This window comes from Colobus angolensis, unplaced genomic scaffold (assembly GCF_000951035.1).
Source record: "Colobus angolensis palliatus isolate OR3802 unplaced genomic scaffold, Cang.pa_1.0 Scaffold168, whole genome shotgun sequence".
Lineage (NCBI taxonomy): Eukaryota > Metazoa > Chordata > Mammalia > Primates > Cercopithecidae > Colobus > Colobus angolensis.
In genome coordinates, this window is record NW_012114799.1 from 111,877 (window position 1) to 135,735 (window position 23,859).

Consider the following 23,859-nt stretch of genomic DNA (forward strand, 5'->3'; position numbering starts at 1 on the left):
TATGTGTACTTATTTACTTATTTATTGCTGTTGTGAAGTTATTTAGAAATACATTTAGCACTCCTGACGAAGATATCTGCCTTGACTAAAATTTGTTCAACCTCTTCCGTCCTCTTCACAACCAGCCCTTGACCTTCGCCGGCCTTTAACAAGAATCCTGCTGGGTCAGTTTAGTGAGAATCCTCCTGCCCTTGACCTTTGATCAAATTCCTCTACCCCCACCCTTGAAATTTAAGTCTATGGCTTGCCTTTAGAAAAAATTGTGTTAATCCAGTTGACAGAACAGGAGCACTGCCATCTTGGACATGTCCTTCATTCTAAAGTTCAACAGCTGCCTAAATCCAAAGGGCATCAGCCTAATGGCTAAGGTCAGCGTGACCATAAACTACAAATAACATTTCCAACCAGAAACATTCGAAACTCCTCCCCGACCACAGACATGCTAGACCCTAGATAACCCCCTCCTGCCGGGAAGATGCCAGCCCCGAGATAACCCCTCTCTGTGCTGGAAAGATATCTGCCCTATGATAACCTCCTCTCCTCTCAGAGACATTCCAACCATCAAATTATCCACACACATAAACATTCCAAGCTTCTAATAAGCCCCCTCACCCTAAAACCAATATGTACTCATAGTCTGTAAGAGAAAGGGCTCCTGACCAATCGGCCAGGAGCACCTCTCAGGTTTTAACTAAAGAAAACCTCTTTAACTGTCAGCTGTGTTTCGCATTTCTTTCCTCTTGCTTTAACTCTTATACCAGTTTAGCAAGACTCCCCCTGCCCTGGATACCTCCTGTTTGTAGTTTTCCATGTATTGACTGCTTTATTCTGCTCATTGGCTCTAAGTACCTCTAGCGGTGTTTGCTGTGGTTGCAGTTAAGTCTTTTCCTACATTGCAATAGTTCTTTTGTTGGGTTTGGTATGGGTTTTTCTGTTTTTTTATTTTCTTTTTTTTTTCTTGAAACAGAGTTTCACTCTGTTGCCCAGGCTGTAGGCTGGAGCGCAGTGATGGGATCTCGGCTCACTGCAACTGCCACCTCCCAGGTTCAAGTGATCCTGCTGCCTCAGCCTCTGGAATAGCTGAGACTACAGGTGTAAGTCACCACACATAGCTAGTTTTTGTCTTTCTAGCAGAGATGGGGTTTCACCATGTTGGCCAGGCTGGTCTCAAACTCCTGACCTCAAATGATCCACCATCTTGGCCTCTCAAACTGCTGGGAATACGGGCATGAGGCACCACGCCCAGCCCTATTGCATTCGCTTTGAATAAGGTCTTCCTTAGCGTTTTAGTAAGTGTCAGAATATTTTTTTAATACTATTTTGCAAATCTCAACTTTCATAACCTACTTTCATAATATTACAGCATTACATTTAAATAATTTTTAATACATTTCCATATATATATAAATTTAAACTTAGCATTGTTAACGGAAGAAATAAATTTTGTGAAACATTTTAAAGAGGTTTATTCTGAGCCAATATGAGTGACCATGGCCCACGGAACATTCTCAAGAAGTACTAAGAAATATGCTCAAGGGAGTTGGGTTACAGTTTGGTTTTATTCATTGTAGGGAGATAGGAATTGTAGGTAAAACCATTAATATGGTTAAGCTGTGTCCCCACCCAAATCTCATCTTGAATTGTAATCTCCATAATCCCCATGTGTCATGGGAGGGACCCAGTAGGAGGTAACTGAATCATGGGGATGGTTTCCCCCATGCTGTTCTCCTGATAAGGAGTGAGTTCTCACAAGGTCTGATGGTTTTACAAACATCTGGCATTACTCCTGCTGGCACTCATTCTCTCTCCTGCTGCACTTTGAAGAAGTACCTTCTGCCACGATTGTAAGTTTTCTGAGGCCTCCTTAGCCATGCAGAACTGTGAGTCAATTAAACCCCTTTGCTTTATAAATTACCCAATCTCAGGTATTTCTTCATAGCACCATGAGAACAGGCTAATAAAACCATAAATAAATACAGGGAAGGTTTACATGGGTTCAGCCTAAAGAGGTGGGATATCTTGAAGTGGGGAAGGTTTACAGGTCATCAGTGGAGTCAAAGATTTTCTGATTGGTACTTGGTTGCAAGAGTTAAACTTCCTCTAAATATTTGAATCAGAAGAAACAAATGCTTGAATCAAGATTAAAGGGGGTTGTGAAGGTCAAGGCTTTGTTATGCAGATGAATCCTCACAGCTAGCAGTCTTCAGAGAGAATAGATGGTAAATGTCTCTTTTCAGACATTAAAGTTGTCAGATTATCAGTTAATTTCCCCTAGATCTGGGAAAGGCTTGGGAAGGGAAGGTCTGGCTGCATTAACGGAGATTGTCTGCAGATCCAAGTTTTCCCTATGAAAGGTGGCTTTGTGGGGCCATTTCAAAATATAACAAAAAATATATTTGGGCGTAAAATATTTTTGTTTCCTTCAGGGTCTGGTATCTGTCCTGTGACACTATGCCAAAATTAGGTTAGAAATTAAGCCAAATTGTACCAGGTAAATTTAAAAAAAAAAAAAAAAGGCACCAGTTTTACAAAATTTTGTCGTTTGTAGGATGTGACTTAACCTTTGCCTTGCATGACCTTTTGTCTTGTTTTTATTTAGCTACAAAGGGACTGTTTTGTTAGTCTTACAATCTCTATTTTTACCTGAATGCTGGTCAGTTGTGCTTAAATCCCAAAAGGAAGGAGATATAATGAAGTGTTCAACATCCCTTCCCATCATGGCCAGGAATTCAGGATTTCAGGTTTCTCTGGGGTCCCCTTGGTCAAGAGGGAGTCTGTTTGGTCTGTTGGGGGACTTAGGGTTTTATTTTTGGTTTACAGTATACTAGATCAGGGATCCATAAACTATAGCATTGGGTCAGTCTGGCTTTTCAAGGCCTGTTTCTGTAAAGAATACAGCTACATCTATTTATTGTTGATGGTTGCTTATGCCCTACAATGGCATAGTTGAGTAGTTGCAACAGAGAAAATACGGCCCACAAAGCCTAAAATATTTACCCTCTGGTTCTTTAAATAAAAAGTTTGCTGGAATCTATGTTAACCTATTAATTGTTTGCCTCATTCAAAGAACATATTTTTTACTTAGTATATTTATAAATGTTAATCACTGATCATTGCAGTGTAACTAAAAGACAGTTCTTCTGGATTTCCTAAAGAGCTATATGCTCTAAAAGGTATGTTTTTTTTTTTGTTGTTGTTGTTCGTTTGTTTTACAACATGGCATGGGAAATACATATTTGTAAAAACATGAATCAAATCCCTGGTAAATAAGATAAAGTTAGATATCCAAAATAAAAGCATTTACTTAAAAAGTAACCAGAATAAATGTCATTTTTATCTAAAAGTCATCATAATTGTATGTAACCATTATTAATACATGTGGAAGTGCCAATCCTATGAATGCTACTTCCTGTGATAAAGAGCCTTTTTCAGGCTAGATAATGGAGCAGTTGATAGCCACTCAACTAAATGATGTTTTTCTGATTTGTAGCTAAAGTGTGAATAGCAGCAATTTTCACACGATCATTTCATTCTTTGGATTATTTGCAAAAAGATCGCATAAGAGGAAAATAAAATCTATCTCTAGAATTTTAAATATCTTTTCCCACCAGAAGGATTTTTTGCATAATAGTAGCATAACCACCAGCTTTAACTGATTCTCAACTTTCTTCAGTTAAAACTCTTACCAAAAGTTTCTTGACTTCATACTCATACACTCAACAATCTTGTTGAATGGTCCAGTCTATTTAAATCATCAGGCAAAGGAAAGATGTAAGCAGATTCATGTTTCTCTTTCACTTGAGCAGCTCATATAAAGTAAATATAAAGATTGGTGTGTTTATATGATCCCAAAGGTCTAGAAGTCTACACTGCAGTGATACATGCAGAAAATAGAGCTTATTTTAAAGTAACATCTAAACTGCAAAATATGGAGGATAAAAGAGGCTAGGCAAATATTTCAATTACTTCCATCTCCCTCTATTTAGTTTGTGTCAGCTACTATATTGTCACCATTTTTTTCCCCATTCTGAAAAGATTAAACCAAGCTGATTTTAGTCTTTCATTGTGCTTTAGGAGAAAGGGAGGTCACCAGCAATCTTATGCAAGATGACAATTTTTGTATTTTGGGGTTCCACTCCAGTAATACACTTCACTATAACACCCCATTGGCCTGTAACGATTTGACTGTTGCTGTGAATAATAAACTCTTTTTGTCTCTGACCCAAATGCCTCATTTTTATATAGTCGCACATACTGCTGCAGGCTAACTTGTTAATTTGCAAGTAGGGTGAAGTCTTAGACCCCTCACAGTTATTCACTTAAAAGACATCCTCCCTCCACTCCAAACATCTCCCTGCTTTCTCTTAAGATTTTAATTTTAATTTCCATGCCACTAGTAAAATGACCTCAAATTGCAGAGTTATGTTTCATTAACTTAGTCATAAATCAAATAATCCTTCATCAAACTTGTAAACTAGAAACTCAAAATGAACTCTACTTACCTAATTTGTGCTTCGATCCTGCAACATTGACTGTCATTTAAAACTCTGAAGTCCTATATTTAAATATCTATCGGCACAGCCTAACCATCCGTCACTTAGCTATTATATTATCTTGCTCAAATCTTTCACGGTCAGTCCAGGAACTGTAGTTAATTTCCATTGACTATTGATATTGTCCAATTGACAAACATGTTTACTCTCCAACATCTTTGATAAAGCTGTGTCTTTCTTTTCAAGATTCAATGTCTTCCCACTAGTATTTCAGTTGAATGGACAGATGGATATGTTACTAGTGGCAGTAAAACTTAAGCAAGTTTTCTCACCCTTATGAAAATATTTCTCTAGTCATGGTTAATATAAGCATACAAAAGATGATAGAAGAAAAAGACATATGGGTCAAAGACAATAATTTTTTACATTTTCTGATTTTAAAGTAATGTATATTCACTGTGAAAAATTTGTGTGATGCAAACATGTCAAGGGAAACTGACAATTTTAATGTGTTCTCTTATAAAACACAGTTGCAATCATTTACATATCAACGTTTAGATCTGACTTTGTTCCTTAAAATTATAGATTAGGCAATATACTCTGTCACTAAAATTTCACCATCGGCTATTTCAAAAGCTTAACACTCTCGACTGATATTATAGGAAGAAAAATAAATTGAAATATCATAACTGAAATATAAAATACATGCTATAGTTCTGAACATAATTGCATAGAGTAGTATTGAAGAATTTTGTTGTCTGGAAAACTAATTCATACATCTAAACAACAGATGCTGTGACTCTTCAAATGCATAATGGCATACCTTTATCAATTTCTGCATATTTCAATTAAATCTCTAGAGAGAAGAATTGATCACTGTAATCCAAGTATATAATTAAACCATAACGTAAGACTTAATTAAATAGCAAATTGATTTAGTTGAATAAATTGGTGGTATTGCATTCATTTAAACAGAAACAACATTGAAAGAAGTGACAGAAGGAATAATTAAAATTCATATGCTTAACAACATGAATGCAGGGCAGGAATATAAAATATATGAAAATACAAAGAAATAGTTATAGGATGGTTACTAATATCAAAACACTAGCTAGTTCTAAGACAATAGCAAGTGGAAATGAGGCAAAAACTTTGGCCAATAGGTTGTCGTTTTTCTTTGGATAAAATAACTTCTCAAGCACATGTAGGCTTTAAGATTTTTTTTTTTTTTGAACAGTGTTAAAGTTTATGAGATAAATTCAGATGATTAAGAAAAAATGCTGATGAGCCTAAAATTGTACAATGGACTTAATCATATTTGTTCTTATGCCTAGGATGTAACTTACCTAACTGTAAACAGCTATTATACAAGTTAATGTTTATTTGTTTGTTTTTGAGATGGAGTCTTGCTCTGTTGCCCAGGCTGGAGTACAGTGGCGCAATCTCAGCTCACTGCAACTTCTGCCTCCTGGGTTCAAGCGATTCTCCTGCCTCAGCCTCCCGAGTAACTGGGACTACAGAAACATGCCACGATATACAAGTTAATGTTTTCAGAAGAAGGATGATCAGCTAAGAATTGATAGATAAGTCATTGCTACCATTTCCTACTTTAGGGAGGAGGTGGGAGAAAAGTAAAGACTATTTACTTCTTTTGGAAGTATCAGAAACTCCCGCCTGAAAGAGATTACCTCCCGAACTGGTTGACTGCATGTAGGGCTTCATGCAGACATGCATGACTTGATACAGATACTTCAGTGTTGTCATCAGGGGCATGAATAATATCTTACCACAGTTTTCTTTCAGATGGCTCCATTTCGACAAGCTTTCTCTTCATGATCTAAAAATGACTATAGCATATTTAATCCCTACAGCCTCTCACTTTAAAGACAACGACAATATTTTCCAGGGTTCTCAGTAGGAGGTCCCTTGCTTTCATTGGTCGTAGACCGCCCAGGTACTCATTCTTGTGCTGTATGTTAGTGGTATGCAACGTGCTAATTAGGCACAGACCTAAATCACATGCCCATTACTGCCAAGCATTCATTGTGTGTTGGTTTTTAAGAAAGAAGCTATTTTCTGGATGACAGAAAATGATCAAAGTTAGCTAAGTGACACAGACAACAGATCTATTACACAATGAGTGTGCATTGATAATTACTATGTTTACTTATGGAGGGCATTATTTGTTTAAAAAAAAAAAGAGCTCTCCAAACTCACCATAAGTTTGCATTTCATAAAGCAGGTAAGTACAGGAAAATTGATTATATATGTGCACATGTATGTGTGCACATGTCTGTTTGTGTGTGGGGGGGGGGCGGATACCGGTGGCAAAAAAAGTGGGTCTGTGATAGGAAATGCATTTTTAGTAATTGTTAACATTCTGAGTGGGGTTTGCTGTTTGTCTGGGGTCCTGTCATCTACACAAGTCATGTTTTCCCTGGAGAAAAATGATTTCGTCTGCAATCTCAAGATATTTGATGTCCATTGAGGAAGCTTGCCAGGAGAAATGTGTGCTTTTGCCAGGATGTGTAGTCAGAGATTTATTCTACTGAGAGGGGGAAAAACATGTTGGCAGCAGATCAGTCTGACACTGCTGAGAAGACATAGATATATGTCCTGGGAGAATCACAAATCTCCATTAAAGTTTCAAGTCTCCTGTTGAGTTGTTAAGAGTAATCAAATTGGCCAAGGAGCAGTCTGAATTTACAAGTAAGTCTGCCAGTAAGGATAAACTCTAAACCTACAATTAAACATCAATCAGTGTTAGAACATGAATGTGGTGAGTACATTTTTTATCGTTGTGGTTGTTTTCTTCAAACTAGTGACCCCACCTCACTTCTCATCATGATTAACCAAATTTTTCTTATCTAACATCATGAGCAATTTGAAAGTCCACCCCTTCCATGAATTATGAATTCCTCCCAAACAATATTAGTTTTACACACACAGACACAAATGCACACACATACACATACAGATAGCTAGCTAGCTAGGTAGATAGATAGAGAGATAGATAGACATATTAGGCAGTGAAAGAAGGAAGAAGGAGTATGTTTTAGAAATTTGGGGTGAAATTCTGACTCTTCTACGTAACAGTATTTAATTTTGGAGCTGGTTACATTAGCTATCTGTAATTTACTTTAGTCATCTGAAATAATTTTTTAAAAAACCTAAATGTCCAAAATAAGTTTTTTTAGTATCAAATACTATAATACATGTTAAAAATGAAGTATCTTGCACAGAGTATGTATCCAATAAAGTGATCTTGAGTATGATGATGATGGAGGTAATGTAATTGACTACAACGATTTAGTAGGCATTTTTTAATTCTCCACCCTACTTACATTTCATCCTCTTATCAGATACTACCATTAACCATTAAAATGGCTATGTACTCTTAGAAGAAAATATACAAATTTCCTTATTTACCCAATTACTAAGAATAAGACTGAGTATATATTTGGTATTTACGTTTCTCATTGAATTAGTGTCTAAGTATTCCCATTTTGAGAATTTTGGAAATCATATATATACTTAATGAGACAACAAACCAAGAATAGAGTAAAATCCCAGAGGTTAATTGTGCACACAATAATAAAAAGAAAAAGTAAGAAGATATTAAGGTAGTAAGTCTATGATGAAAGGAAGCCATCCCAGTATAATGAAATGATGAATTGATAAAATGTGGTATATCCACATAATAATATTGGTATTTACATATCAATAAGGATGAATGAAGGAATGATACATGGTACAAGAGGAATAAACCTTAAAAATATGAATGTAACTGAAAGAAGATATTCATAAAGAACTGCACATGGCATAATTCAATCTATAGGAAATGTTCAAATAGGAAAATCCATAGAAATAGATAGTAGATTAGCGATTGCTAAAGACTGGTGGGGAGGAGAATCAGAAATGACTGTGTACTAGATTTCCCTTCGGAGATGATGAACTCATTTTGGAAATGAACAGCAGTGATGGTTAGACAATTCTATGAATATACTAAAAACCAATGAATTGTACATTTTAAAAGGGTGAATTTCATAGCAGTTTTTATCACAGGGAGGAAAAAATGGGTAACTATGTGAGATGATGAATATGCTAATTTGTTCCCCCCATAGTTACTATTTTACTATGTATGCAGATATATATATATATATAATCTTATAACATTATGATGTATACATTAAATAGACACAATAAAAATTATTTTTAAAAAATAAGAGTGAATTTTATGGTATACAATTTTATATCAATAAACTTATTTTTTTAAAAGTACATGAAAAAATAGCGATGACCAAAAAGGAAACAATTGAGATGACAAAAGTTTAAAATACAAAACTTTAGATATATTTTGGCTGTAAAATCAAAACTACTGGTGGAATATAAAACAAAACAATGTGCCATTTTCCTGGTATTCATTTCAACTACTCAAAGTAAAGTTTAACTTCTTACCAACTTTGAAACAAAAATGGTTTCTTTTTTGTTCTTGTGTTATAGTTGCTATGTGTAATCCTCCTTTAATTTGAATCTTCTCCTCTTTACCTCTAATACAGGGCTCTACAAGTAGTATATATATTCTGAATAAGTTGACAATATTAAATACATTAATCATACAAAGGTGATATGTTCATATAATAAAGTATTTTTATCTATAAAAAGGAATGAAATAATGATATATAGTACAAGATAGATGAACCTTGAAAATATTAATCTAACTGAAGGAAAACAGTCAAAAAGAGTTAATTATTTGGTCAGTAAATTTTATACACTGTTTCTACAAATGACCCCTGAGAAAAAAGTTGACAAAGTAATTGGCTCCAAAATGTGTTGGAAAGCTGGACGGAACCAAGGAGGTCATCTTGCTCATTGACTTCATTTCATCCATCACGAAAAAGTTATCAAAAAGTCTCATCAAATGCAGTGAAGAATCAGCAACGAAAACTCCTGAATTAGGATTCCAAGTCCAGCCTAGTTACTGCAATACTGGTTATCTCTTTATGAATGAATGATGCTTATACTGCTTCCTTAAGCTTACCCTCCCACCTGTGTGTTCTTTGGCCTTTCTGCTTAGCTTCAAGCTTTGAAGAATGTACTTTATGAAGCTAAGAGGTTCACTATGAAATCATAATTAATTCATAGTTGAGCAACTCTTTATTCATGACATAAAGGATCCTCCCTAATACTGTTCTATGATAGGTCCAGTTGACCCAGAGTAGTATGTTGAAAGAGGCATATGAGTAATTGTGTTTCATCTCTTCTTGAATTACCAGAAGCAAATGTCAAACATGCAGGTGTTTAGATCCTTTTGAACATATATTTTCATACTTTATCTTCTTAGACACAGTTTATGGCTCACATTTCTCATCTTACTCAAAGTACCCTGGGTTTTCTTAATTTTGTCACTTCCTGCCATGCCTATAAATATAATTGTTCTAATACTTAGCATCATATTTAATCCAAGCCACCTGTTTGCACAGATGGCAGCTTGCTCACTTTTATGCAAGAGCTAAAGATCTGGACCTAAAGAAACACAAGAATTAAACTATCGCTTTTCTTTGCTTCTCCAAGTTTAAAGTGGGTTAAAGAATCAGAGAGAACAGATGTCTCTCCTTAAGCATTTTATTTTGCCATTTTTTTCTCAGACAATTTTTTAGAAAACATGATATGGGATTCTTTGTACTGAACATTATGTGTCTGCCTCAAAAAGATGGGCCTTCCTGTTCTTCCTCCTAATATGACACTTATTGCACACATCATTAAGCAGATAAGAGCCACAATCTGCAGATCCCAGCTCACTTCACCTGCATTTAAACTCCATAACATTCGCTCTTGGGCACAGCTGGAAGTACAAATATGATAAAAGGGTAGATAACTGTCTTCAAAGATACAGATATGATATGATATAGAAAATCACCATTTTTGTTCCTATCAAAGTGTTCTGATAGAACAAACAAGCAACAATATAATGAATACACTTTTCAATCTCAATAAACTACTTGTTACTTGTTTACCATGCCCCTAGGAAGTAGGAAGAAGGAGGGGAAAAAGCACCCATAACCTAATCAGTAAGAAAAAAATACAGTTATGCGATACATTAAAAGAAACAGCCATTTCTGAACACCTACAATGGGAAGGACATTTTGTTAGACATTTATACTTGTCTCATTTAATTCTTATATTGACATAAAGAAAATTCTTGTATTTACATAAAGAAAATTGAACTCCAGGGAACTTAATTAACTGGACTAACATCTACAATTAAGAGAAAGGGGTAGCCAAAATTCCAACGGGAGACAGATTTTAAATGCAATTTGGAACTGAAATTTTAATAACTACCCCAAGGGATGGTGCTGCTTGGTCTCCACCCGCTTCTAGCACATACCCTACCTGGTTATGGCCTGCAGCACCCAGAGGCTGTAGTTGAAGGAGTAGATCCCAAAATTCCTTGTAGTATCAGAATTAGTGGAAATAACTGAGGTCTGAACATGGCAAATTTAGGTGTGTATGCATTCATGTCTCCCCTGCAGGGTGCATTCTACTGCTTGTTTCAGTCTTGTCATTATCAGTTAACAAATGTGAGAAACCATGGTAGCGGCACAACAGCATGTGGCTAAAAGTGAAGCTAGTCTTCACTAGACTGTTGCAGACCCACCTTTGAACCTCAGCAAATATAGAGTGATGACTTTCAAAGGGGCTAAAGAAGGTCATAAAGCTGGAGCAAATTTGATTAAGTCCTCCTGGTCTTAAGTGAGACCACATATTATCATACCAAAAATGTGTGTGTATATATATATATATGTAGATATGTGTTTTTATTTAAACTGTGTTTTTTCCTCATTTTTTACTTCTAGTAAATTGCACATAATATAAAATTTATCGTTTACCATCCTAACTGTTTTAATTTTTCAACTGAGCAGTGTTAAGTACATTCATACTGTTGGATAACCATTGCCACCACCTATCTTCAGAACCGCTTTCATCTCGCAAAACTGAAAATCTGTACACATTAAACAATAACCCTTCATTCCTTACTGCACTTCTTGGAAACCATTATTTTACTTTCTGTGTCTATGATTTTGAGTACTTGAAGTACCTCATATAAATAAAGTCACACACAGTATTTGTCTGCTTGCAACTGGCTTATTTCACTTAGCATGGATGAACCTTAGAAGGTTGTAGCATGTGTCAGAATTTCCTTCCTCTCTAAGGATGAATAATATCCCATTGTATGTACAAACCACATTTTGCTTCTCCAACTCCTCCATCAATGGACACTTAGGTTGCTTCCACCTTTTAGCTTTTGTGAATAATGCTGCTATGAATAGGGGTACCTAAAAATCTCTTTAAGACCCTGCCTTCAATTCATTTGGGTATTTATTCAGAAGAATAATTTCTAGATCATACAGAAATTCTGCATTGAATTTTGTGAAGAAGCATCATACTGTTTTCCACAGCAGCTATAATATTTCACATTCCCATCAACAGTGCACAAGACTTTCACCTTCTCCACATCATCACCAGATATTATTTTCCATTTACTTTCTTTTTGATAGTATGTATCATAGTGAATGTGATCTGGTCTCAAATTGTGGTTTTAACTTGCATTTTCCCAATGATTAGTGACATTGAGCATCTTTTTCCATGATTATTGGATATTTGCATATCTTTTTGGAAAAATACTCATGTAACTCCTTTGTCTATTAATTATGCTGTTTGTTTTGTTATTCTTGTTGAGTTGCAGGCATTTTCTATATGTTCTGGATATTAATCCCTTATCATAGATATGATGTGCAAATATTTCTTCCCAATCTATAGATTACCATATGGCTCTGTGGATGATGTCTTTTGATGTCATATCCAAGAAATGTTACTGCCAAAAACACTTAGGTTTTTGTCCTGCTGTCTTCTAAATGTTTTATTGTTTAACGTTTAACACTTATGTGATAGATTCACTTAGAACTAGTTTTTAAACATCATTTTAGGTAACAATCCCATTCCATTCTACTGCATGTAGATAAACAATTTTCCCAACAACATTTGTTGAAAATACTGTCTTTTCCCCATTGATGTCTCAAGACCCTTGTTGAAAATAACTTAAACACATATTTGAGAATTTATTTCTGGGCTCTCTGTTCTATTCCATTGGTCTATATGTCTGTTGTTACACCAATAGATGTGGTTTGGCTGTTTGTCCCCTCCCAATCTCATTGAAATGCAATCCCCAGTGTTGGAGGTGGGGTCTGGTGGAAGCTGACTGACTCGCAGGGCTGGATCCCTCATGAATGGCTTGGTAATGAGTGAGTTCTCACTCTGAGTACACATGAGATCTGGTTGTTTAAAAGAGTGTGGCACCTGCCTCTATTCTTGTGCTCCTGCTCACAATGTGAGATATCAGCTACCCTATTGCCTTGTGCCATGATTGACAGCTTCCTGAGGCCTCACCAGAAGCCAAGCAGATGCCAGCACCATGCTTCCTGCCCAGCCCATTTTCCTTATAAATTACCTAGCCTTAGGGCTGCCTTTATATGTATAATAACAACACACAAAAAAGAGCTAACACACCAGTACCACATTGTTTTGATTAATGTGGCTTTGCAGTAAAATTTCAAATCAGGAAGTATGAGCTTAACACTTTGTTATTCTATATTGAGGATTGTACTGACTATTAGGATACTTTAAGATTCCATATAAATTTTAGGATGGGTTTGTCTATTTATGCAGAAAATCACTGGGACTTTTATAAGGATTGCATTTATCTTTGTATATTGTTTTGGACATTATTGACATCTTAACAATATTGTTTCTCAATCCATGTACATGGAATAGCTTTTCATTAATTTATAAATTTGTTTTTTCAGGAATGCTTTGTAGTTTTTTGTACCAAGACTTTCATTTCTTTAGGTAACTAAATTCTTAAAATTTTAATCCTTTTGGTGCTACTATAAATAGAACTGTTTTCTTAATTTCCTTTTTTGGGTTGTTTGTTAGTGCATCAAAATGCAACAGATTTTTGTGTATTGACTTTGTATCCTGACACTTTGCTTATGGTTTTCAATTAGTTCTTATAAACTTTTTGGAAATCTTTAAAATTTTCTAAGTATAAGACCATATATAAGAAATTTTACCTCTTTCTTTCCAGTTTCCAAGGCTTTTATTTCTTTTTCTTGGCAAATTTCCTTGATCAGAAATTCCAATACCATGTTGAATAGAAGTGGTAAAAGTGAGCATCCTATCATTTTTCTGATCTTCAAGGACAATTTTTCAGCAATTTCAACATTGAGAAGAATGTGTGCTATGGGTTTATCATGGGTGACTTAGATTATATTGAAACAGTTTCCTTTTATTTCTAGTTTGTTGAGAGTTTTCATCATGAAAGGGTATTAATTTTTATTAAATTTTTTGTATCAATTGTGATGATCTTGTAAATTTTCTCTTTCACTCTGTTAATGCTGTGTATTACATGATTGATATTTATATGTTGAACCATTCTAGTACAGGAATAATGCCAGTGGGTCATGGTGTATAATCTCTTAAACATGTTGCTAAATTCAGTTTGTTAGTATTTTGTTGAGGATTTATGTATCAGTGTTAATACACTTTGGATGTTGTACTCTCTAAATTTCATACTGAGTGTCAATCCCCCGTGTTGGAAGTGGGGCCTGGTAGGAAGTGATTGGATTATGGGGGCAGGTTTCTCATGAATTGTTTAGTGCCATACCCTTGGTGCTGTTCTCATGACAGTGAGTTCTTACAAGATCCGGCTGTTTAAATATGTGTGGCATCTTACCCCTAACTTTCTTGCTTCTACTCTGGCCATGTGAAGCATTGGCTCTCTCTATTTGTTTGTTCTTGCACTGCTATAAAGAAGTACCTGAGACTGGGTGACTTATAAAGAAAAGAGGTTTAATAGTCTCATAGCTCTATAGGCTGTACAGGAAGTATAGTGGTTTCCACTTTTGGAGAGGCCTCAGGAAGCTTACATTTATGGTGGAAGGCAAAGGGAAAGCAGGCATGTCTTACACGGCTGCAGAAGGAGGGAAGGTGGCAAGGTACCACACACTTTTAAAACATCAGATCTCACGAGAACTTACTCACTATCACAAAACAGCATCGAAAGGAAAATCCACCCTCTTGATCCAATCACCTCAAACCAGGCTTCAAGTCCAACATTGGGGATTTGGGTGGGAACACAAATCCAAGCCATATTATTCAACTCCTGGCACCTTCCAAATCTCATGGCTCTCTTACATTTCAAAATACAATCATATCTTCTCAAGAGTCCCCCTGAGTCTTAACTCACTCCAGTATTAACTCAGTCTTATCTGAGACAAAGCAAGTTCCTTTTGAATATGAGCTTGTAAAATCAAAAACAAGTTAGTTAATTCCAAGATACAATGTGGGTATAGGCATTGGGTAAATATTCCCTTTCTAAAATGGAGAAATTGGTCAAAAGAAAGAGGCTACAGGCTCTGTGCAAGTCTGAAACCCAGAAAAGCAGTCATTAAATCTTAAAGCTTCAAAATAATCTTCTTTAATTCCATGTCTCAATCCAGGTCACACTGATGCAAAAGGAGGGCTCTCAAAGCCTTGGGCAGCTCCACTCCTGTGGCTTTCCACAACTGTTCTCATGGTCTGGTATTGAGTGCCTGTGGCTCTTCCATGCTGAGAGTGAAAGCTACTGGTGGATCTACCATTCTGGGGTCTAAAGGATAGTGGCCCTCTTCTCACAGCTCCACTAGACAATGCTCCAGTGGGGATTCTGTGTGGGGACTCCAATCCCACATTTTCCCTCCACACTGCCATCCTGGAGGTTCGCCATGAGGGCTCTGCCGCTGCAGCAGGCTTCTGCCTGGACATCCAGGCTTCTCCATACATTCTCTGAAATCTAGGCAGGGGCTCTCAAGGCTCAGCTTTGGCATTCTATGCACCCACAGGCTTAATACCCCTTGGAAGCCACCAAGACTTACAGTCTGCATCCTCTGAAGCGGTGGCCTGAGCTGTACCTGGGCCTTGTTGAACCATGGCTAGTGGTGAAGTGACTGGGATGCAGGGAGTAGTGTCCCAAGGCTGCACAGGCCCATGGGGCCCTGAGCTTGGCCCTCAAAACCATTCAAACCTCCTAAGCCTCTGGACCTGTGAGGAGAATTACTGCCATGGAGATCTATGAAATGCCTTCAAGGTCTCTCCATTGTCTTGGCTATTGGCAACTGGTTCCTCACTGCTTATGCAGATTTCTGCAGCCTGTTTGAATTCCCCCCATGCAAATGGCTTTTCTTTTCTACCAAATGACTAGCCTGCAAATTTTCTGGCTAGAGCTGGAGCAGAGTAAGATGTGGGGAGCAGTGTCCCAAGGCTGCACAGGGCAGTTGGGCCCTGGGCTTGGCCCATGAAACCATTCAGTCCTCCTAGGCCTCTGAGTCAATGATGGGAGTGGATGCCACAAATGTCTCTGAAATGCCTTGGAGGCTCTTTCCCCAGTTGTCTTGGCTATTAGTAATTGACTCCTCTTTACTTACGCAAATTTCAGCAGCCTGCTTGAATTCCTCCCTGTCAAATGGGCTTTTTTTTTTTTTTCTATCACATGGTCAGGGTGCAAATTTTCCAATTTTTGACACTCTGTTTTTCCTTTAATTATAAATTCCAGTTTCAGGTCATTCTTTGCTCACACATATGAATATAGGCTTTTAGAAGCAGACTGGCCACATCTTGAATCACTTGCCCCTTAGAAATTTATTCTACCAGATACCCTAATCCATCACTCTTAAATTCAAAGTTCCACAGATCCATAAGGCAGGGGCACAATGCCTCCAAGTTCTTTGCTAATGCATAACAAAAGTGACTTTTTGTATTAGTCTGTTCTCATGCTTCAGAAACTCTGTGGCCGAATTTCTAAGAAGTCCAAATCGATATGGTCTATCATATCTTCTAATTCCTACCTCTGTGGGCTGAACCCACTAGAGTCTGGCTAAGAGGCCAGAGGACTCATGTCTTCTCACTTTCTTCTCGTCTCATATGAATGTGTTCTTTGTTTTAGTTTTCAAACTTCTCAAAATAGAAAAGTTTTCTCTTAAACCTTGAGAAAAATCTTGGTGTCCCACTGCAATTTAAGAAACAATTTCCCTTTTGTGATTATGAACATTCAGTGAATAATAGAGTAGTGTGTGTTCTTAATTATCATTACCATTGCATAACAATCTACCTGAGATCACAATGTATAGGGATTGCTAGATATTGACAGGATTTAGTCATTCCTGAGTTAAAGGACACAATGTCATCTCATAACACCGTAAATTTCCACTCTACTTCCCCAAACCTCCCATCCTAATACACACACACTAACCCAATGGGAGTTCAAAGGATGTTCCAGGATTTTGCTGACCCTGTATCCCATCAATAAGATGCTTTCTCTCTTTCTTCCACAATAACTATGAGGGAGTCAACAATAGACCCGACTCCAGTCATTGCTATGTAATGTATTCACACACCTTGGAGGTCTGTATCACAGGAATAAAAATAATGTTCTCTATGTCACAAAAAAGTAACCTAAGCCAATACTAAGTAGTTAATTTAGATTGATAAAAATCTTAAAACTCTAAGTAGTCATAAAGTTAGCTGATTTCTAGAGTGTTACATAAAACAGCAGCCTTTATGCTCCCACATATTCTCCATGGCAGCCAGCCAGACAGAGCCTTTGGAAGACAGAAAACTCATCCTGGAGCCATTGAAGTTTATTCCTGCCCATTCTGAAAAATTGGCTGATATTGATAATTGTTATAAAAAGTTTACCCCATGAGTCTCACAGGCTGCCAAGAATGTAATTGGGATGAAATGGAAGGCTAGTATAAAGCTTGCATCTGGTTCTGAGTCAAGGAGCCCTCACTCATTGACTAGCATCGAGGGAATCTTCTTTCATTTAGGGAAAACAGATGGAACAATTTGACTATAATAGAGTTCATTTTAAGGAACTGTCACAGCTTGTCCCAATGATGGCAAGTTGAATAGGTTCTCAAATAAATAACAGAAACCAGTACGAGTTGAACTTACTAAACCTGGCTCAAATAAATCAAATCAAATTAATATTTATTAGGCATCTACTATGTACGAGTCATGATCTCATTCATGATTTTACCAAAATAATATTACAATGCTAATTCTGATCCCATTTTTCTACTAATGATAACAAAATACAATATGTTATAATAATTAGGAAATGCGTCAGAACACCTTTAGAACACATTTTCAGTTATTATATTGTTATGTGGTTTTAGTGAAAGTCATAGCATTTACATGGATTCTTAAAGCGGAAACTTGGCATATTCTACTGTCTGTAGGGCCACAATTAACTTCCAGGATAGCTTCCTAATCTTCTTGTATGACCAGCTCAGAAGTCTAAAAGGCAAACACATGCCTTTTAGAAATTTGGTCACGCATTTTGAATCTTTTAGATTTTCAGTTCATGCCATTCTCCTGCCTCAGCCTCCCGAGTAGCCGGGACTACAGGCTCCAGCTACCACGTCCGGCTAATTTTTTTGTATTTTTAGTAGAGACGGGGTTTCACCATGTTAGCCAGGATGGTTTGGATCTTCTGACCTCCTGATCTGCCCGCCTCGGCCTCCCAAAGTGCTGGGATTACAGGCGTGAGCCACAGTGCCCAGCCTAAACTTTTTTTTTTGCTCTTGTTGCCCCAGCTGGAGTGCAATGGCACGATCTCAGCTCACTGTAACCTCCACCTCCCAGGTTCAACTGATTCTCCTTCCTCAGTCTCCCAAGTAGCTGGGATTATAGGCATGTGCCACCACGCCCGGCTAATTTTGTATTTTTAATAGAGATGGAGTTTCTCCATGTTGGTCAGGCTGGTCTCGAACTCCCGACCTCAGGTGATCCACCCACCTCGGCCTCCCAAAGTGCTCGTATAGGTGTGACCCACCGTGCTCAGCCTCGGAAACTAGTCTTCAGAGAACCTGGGGATGCTAACTTTTTACAAAGTAATTTCAATCTGTGATCGTAGAACCTCTGAAGGGATATTGATTCTTTAAACAGACATAAAGTTAAAGTCAAAAAGGTCTTAGTTGTAGAGAGGCAGCACTCTCTAAATATCAGACCTTTAAAATTGATTACAGGCTAAAATCACAAAGTAGAAAATGACAACCGGTAAATTTGTCGTGTGGTTTCACTCTCCCAGATAGCTTTGTACAGTGTCATCTAAAATTTAATCAGCAATGGGAAACTAGATTAAATTTAATTCGAAATTTTATTTTAGAATAATTTCAATTTGAATACTTCTTTGGTCTTTCTTCATGCCCTTCTAAATAGTATTAAATTCATAACATTGTATTTCACTTGCCTATTTTCTTTACACACTAATGTTTATTTTCCATCAACCTTATTGCCATGTTGCTTAAGAACCTCAAGACCAGCCTGGCCAACATGGTGAAACTCCGTCTCTACTAAAGACACAAAAAATTAGCCGGGCATGGTGGTGTGCACCTGTAATCCTAGCTACTTAGGAGGTGGAGGTTGTAGTGAGCTGAGATTGCGCCACTGCACTCCAGCCTGGGAGACAGGGTGAGACTCCGTCTCAGAGAAAAAAAAAAAAAAAAGTCCCTAGGCAAGAACAGCTTAAGACCACTCAGCGGTTGTTCCTACCCATTCAGTGGCCTGAGAAGTGGGAATTGAAGACCAGTCTTCTGTGGTAGTCTGAGTGCTCCAGTTTTCAGCAGAGCCCTACTGAATAAGCACAGAGAGCACCCGCACACCTTGAGACCAGTCTGCAACCTCAGGCTGAGTAGCACCAAACTCAGGAGCTAGAGTAGGCCATTCATCTTGACATTCTTCTTCCTTGATCAGAGCTTTTTCAGTAGCAGCCTGCTCTTCCTTTTTAATCTCTTCAGGATCTCTGTAGAAGTAGAGATCAGTCATGACCTTCCGTGGATGTTCATGGGAGAAGGTGCCACACATGTTCAGAACTCCCAGGGCCACCATCTACCACATCAGCCCCACTGAGCGAGCTCCTTTGTTGCATGGGATGGCAATGTCCACACAGCACAGAGGAGAATCTGTGTAACACAGCGCAATAGTAGGCAGGTTAACAAAAGATGCCTCTGTGACAGGATGGTAGTCAGCCCTGGGATTATTAACCACTAGAAGCTGTGGCTCCTGAAAGGCTGCCAGGATCTGGTTAGTGAACACCGTAAGAGTGAAGCAACCAGCAATTGGAGTTGCTCCAGGGGCAGCAGCAAACGTCGGCACAGCCCTCTGGCCAGTATTCCTGGAGGACATGACACCGACATCAGCAGGGTTTTCAATGGCAACAATGGCACGGGCCGCCAGCAGAAGCTTCTCCCAGGTCCTCTTCAGATTTAGGATATACATGCCATCACTTTTCCTTTTATAGATGTACTGATCCATTTAGAAGTCAAGGTTGGTGCCACCTAAGTGGGTTCCTACTGCAAGAAAATTGAGGACATCCGCTACCTTCATTTTCAGGTTATCACAGGTTCCAGTCACTGTAAAAGCTTCCCTTTGTTACAACAGGAATCCAGTACCATTTGGGCCCTTCTCTGTTTAGCACAGGAAGCTCATTTTTCCTTAGGAGAATCCTTAGGATAATCTGCATGATTCTCTTTATTCTTTCAGATTCCTTTAACATATATTGAACAAAACTATGGCATAGTACTCTAATAAAGCCCTGATTCTGGTATCTTAGTTTGTTTGCAATCACTCCTGAACACAAAGCTATAAATTTTGCTTCACAAGGTCCTGCCTGTATGCAGAATGTTCTACATAATAAATATTCCATAGAAGTCAAAAGTCAACACTTTAAGTGTCATTATTCTAATAATAATTTTTCAAAATTAATTCCAGATGTCTTGTACTCTTAAGTTCATCATATTAAATTGCAGTCCAGGTAGCAGTTAAATCAACCTCATAGGAGTAGTGAGCATCACTGTTAATTTTCTCTTTTTTTCAGCGCCTCTCTTTTTTTTTTTTTTTTCTTTAAGTCAGAGTCTCATTTTGGCACCCAGTCTGTAGTGCAATGATGCGATCTCGGCTCACTGCAGCCTCTGCCTCCTGGGCTAAAGCAATTCTCCTGCCTCAGTCTCCCGAGTAGCTGGGATTACAAGTGTCCACCACCATACCCAGCTAATTTCTGTATTTTTAGCAGAGACCGGGTTTCACCATACTGGCCAGGCTTGTCTCTTGACCAGGCTGGTCTCGAACTCCTGACCTCATGATCTGTCCGCCTCAGCCTCCCAAAGTGCTGGGATTACAGACATGAGCCACTGCGCCCAGCCAGTGTCTCTTGTTTTATCTATGGATGTGTTTGTGGTTGTTGGACATGTGTGCACATGTGCATGTGTGTGTACAAACATGCATGAGTGTACATGCATGTATTTACCATTTATTTTTATTGTCACCCATGTTCAGATTTCTGCTTTTCTTCTTTATTGCTCCCTTAAATTCTCCCCATCCTTCCAAATTTCTGAAGGGAAAATTTAGCCTTTTATAACAAAGTTAAACAGAGTGCTACATTCTTTCCTCCAAGAATCAGAGTTTTGTCTTTTTGTTGAGGGTTAAGGACCTTCACTGTCACCAAGAAGTACTTCCTCAAAAACAAATAGATTTCAAAGAAAATGAATGGTAGAAGAGTCATCAATGCTTCTATCAGGTGCCAGGAGGTTTACATATATAGGCCATCTCTTTAATAACACAACTCTTCTAGGAAGATATTGTTAACCACCATTTTACCTGCGAGTGAACAAACCTAAAGAGATCCAGTAACCTGCCCCAGTCATACTGACAATAAAAGAACCCAATATAGAACTAGATTTCTGATAAGAACATCCATATTTTAAGAGTTATATCATAGTATATCAAGCCTCTAGAAAGTCAAATTCTAGACAATTAATATTTTACTTTGTAACCCTTTCTATTTTTCACAAAAGTAATAAGATTTACATTATTCTGTTATCTCAGATGTTACTGTTACTGTACATATGACCAGCATTATATGTGGACTAAATTTAATTTATTGTAGAATACTCTTAGGAAAGAAGTTTTGGCAATAATCTTCAAAAATTAAAGTAATCTAAACTACTTTATTATTAATACATCAAATCAGAGTAGGTTTTGTATGATTTAGTATAATCATATTTGTAGGAATTTCCTATTTGTAGAAAATGACTCAGAATATTTCTCAAACTGTGTTCTGAGGAATAGTAGCTCTACAAAATGTTACTTGATGCTACAAATTATGGGATCTATAATATTAAAAGTTAAAGAACACCACACTATAATTCCCATATTCAACGTTTTGAAGTGAATACTACAGGTTCTGAAAAGTCCCAGGTGGGAGATAGGGATACAGGGTTTCTCTGGAGTGGCATCTCCACATAAGTTTCTAAAGCAAAGGTCTATCAGTTTATAGATATAGAATACAGTTCAGTTAGAGATTTATAGACAAACATGTTGGTGATGTTGATACTTTTTTTTTTTTACATTTTCACTTTCAAATCAATAGATACATAAATAGAAAAAGTGAGCTCTTTTAAAATATAGTTAACTATAATTACCATTGTGGAATGTGTAATTATCATGTTTAAAAAGGCAAATTATTATGAAAGTTAATTCACTTGGGAAACCACAGTGTTTGACTCATGGCAAACTCTCAACTATAAGATTTATCAACTAAATGACAAAATGTTCTGCTTATTATTTTCCATTTATTTTATTTTTATTATGTTTTGAGATGAAGTATCATTCTGTCACTCAGGCTGGAGTGCAGTACCATGATCTTGGCTCATTGCAACCTTCACCTCACGGGTTCAAACAATTCTCCTGCCTCAGCCTCCCAAGTAGCTGGCACTACAGATATGCACCACCACCCCCGGCTAATTTTTGTATTTTTAGTAGAGCCCAGGTTTCACCATGTTGGCCACGCTGTTCATGAACTCCTGACCTCAGGTGATACACCTGCCTTGGCCTCCCAAAGTACTGGGATTACAGGCGTGAGCCACTACTCCTGGCCTACCTTTTCCATTTTAATGCATTTAGCCTTTCTCAAATCTGAATCCTTAATTTTCCACAGTTGGGCAAGGATATTTAACATTGTCATTAATTCTTATATTCTATACTTAGTACTTTGACACAGTTACAGTTTCCATTTTAACACATTTAGCATTTCCTAAAATCTGAATCCTTAATTTCCCATAGTTGGGCAAGGATATTCAATATTGCCATTCTCATGCTCTGTGCATGGTACTTTGACGCAGTACACTTTATTTCAGTAGTTCTCTCCCCTCAGTGTGAAAAATACAGATCTTTTAAAGTATAGTACATCCTAAGCCTATAAAATCTGTTTTTATTTTAGTCATATTTTAATATATATGTTATTCCAAGGTCCACATGCATAATAGGATAGCCATGTGTTTAAAAGAAGTAACAGCATTATGTGCACAGCTAGAGGAGTTAACTGCTGAATTTACGAGTGTGTATTACCACAGCCCACAAAGTGTCCATGGCAATACTTATATAAATGATAGGAAAAATAGATTGTAAGTATTAAGCAATACTTAGGAAACAAAAAGAAACTTAATTTCCTCTTTATATTGTTGCTTTTAAAAAATCTTTTCTGCTCTAAGATGCTACCAAAAAGTGTATTGTTCCCAAGCAGATTGTGTAAGTGACTTGTTCTCTTTAAGAAGATAAAAGAATATAAAAGGAGAACTAGGCCATGGTATAATTAAACAGAAGACCTTAAACAGAAGACCTTAAGTAAGGACAGCGGCAGATAGGAGCCTTTTAGACTTGAGATTATGGAAATCTAACTGTGAACTGAGTAAGTATGAACCTTAGATCAAGGACACCCAGTCCCTGCACATTGGAGGGTTCTCACTCCCTCCTCTAGCTCACTCCTACTCACATGGCAAGGATTTCATAAGGCCAAGGGGAGGCTAAATTACCTATTGATATTATACCTATCTGGAATCCATACCTACCTAGGACTCAAGACGTTCCTCTCCGAGCCCTCTGCCCTGGTCTGTGGGAGTTCATTCCTTGGATTTTTCCTCTTTGCAATGAATTGAGTCACCTCTATGGGTATCTCTGGGCCTGAGGCGTAGCATGTTTAAACAGTTTCAGCATATGGGCTGGGGCATTCACACACATTTGTCTGAAGCTCTCAAGATTCTAACAGCCTCGGGGTGAACAAAATCTCGTGTTAGACACAGTGCAGGTGTCAGGTGCTAGTTTGCCTGTACCACTGCTTTATTTTTTTGTTTTTGTTTTTGGCAGCAGAACTTTAAGGAGTCAGATGATTCTCAATTCAAATCTGGCTCTCCGGACCATTAAGAAGACATTT

The 23,859-nt window shown here is 37.5% G+C and overlaps 1 protein-coding gene and 1 pseudogene across 1 annotated transcript in view; both read right to left on the reverse strand.

Annotated features, from left to right (window-relative positions):
* DPP10 (dipeptidyl-peptidase 10 (non-functional)) overlaps positions 1-23,859 on the reverse strand; it is a gene marked incomplete at its 3' end in the record, with an annotated part of 355,691 nt that overhangs the window by 35,300 nt on the left and 296,532 nt on the right. The gene's annotated exons all lie outside the window — the stretch shown is intronic.
* Positions 19,119-20,921, reverse strand: LOC105508806 (annotated as a pseudogene).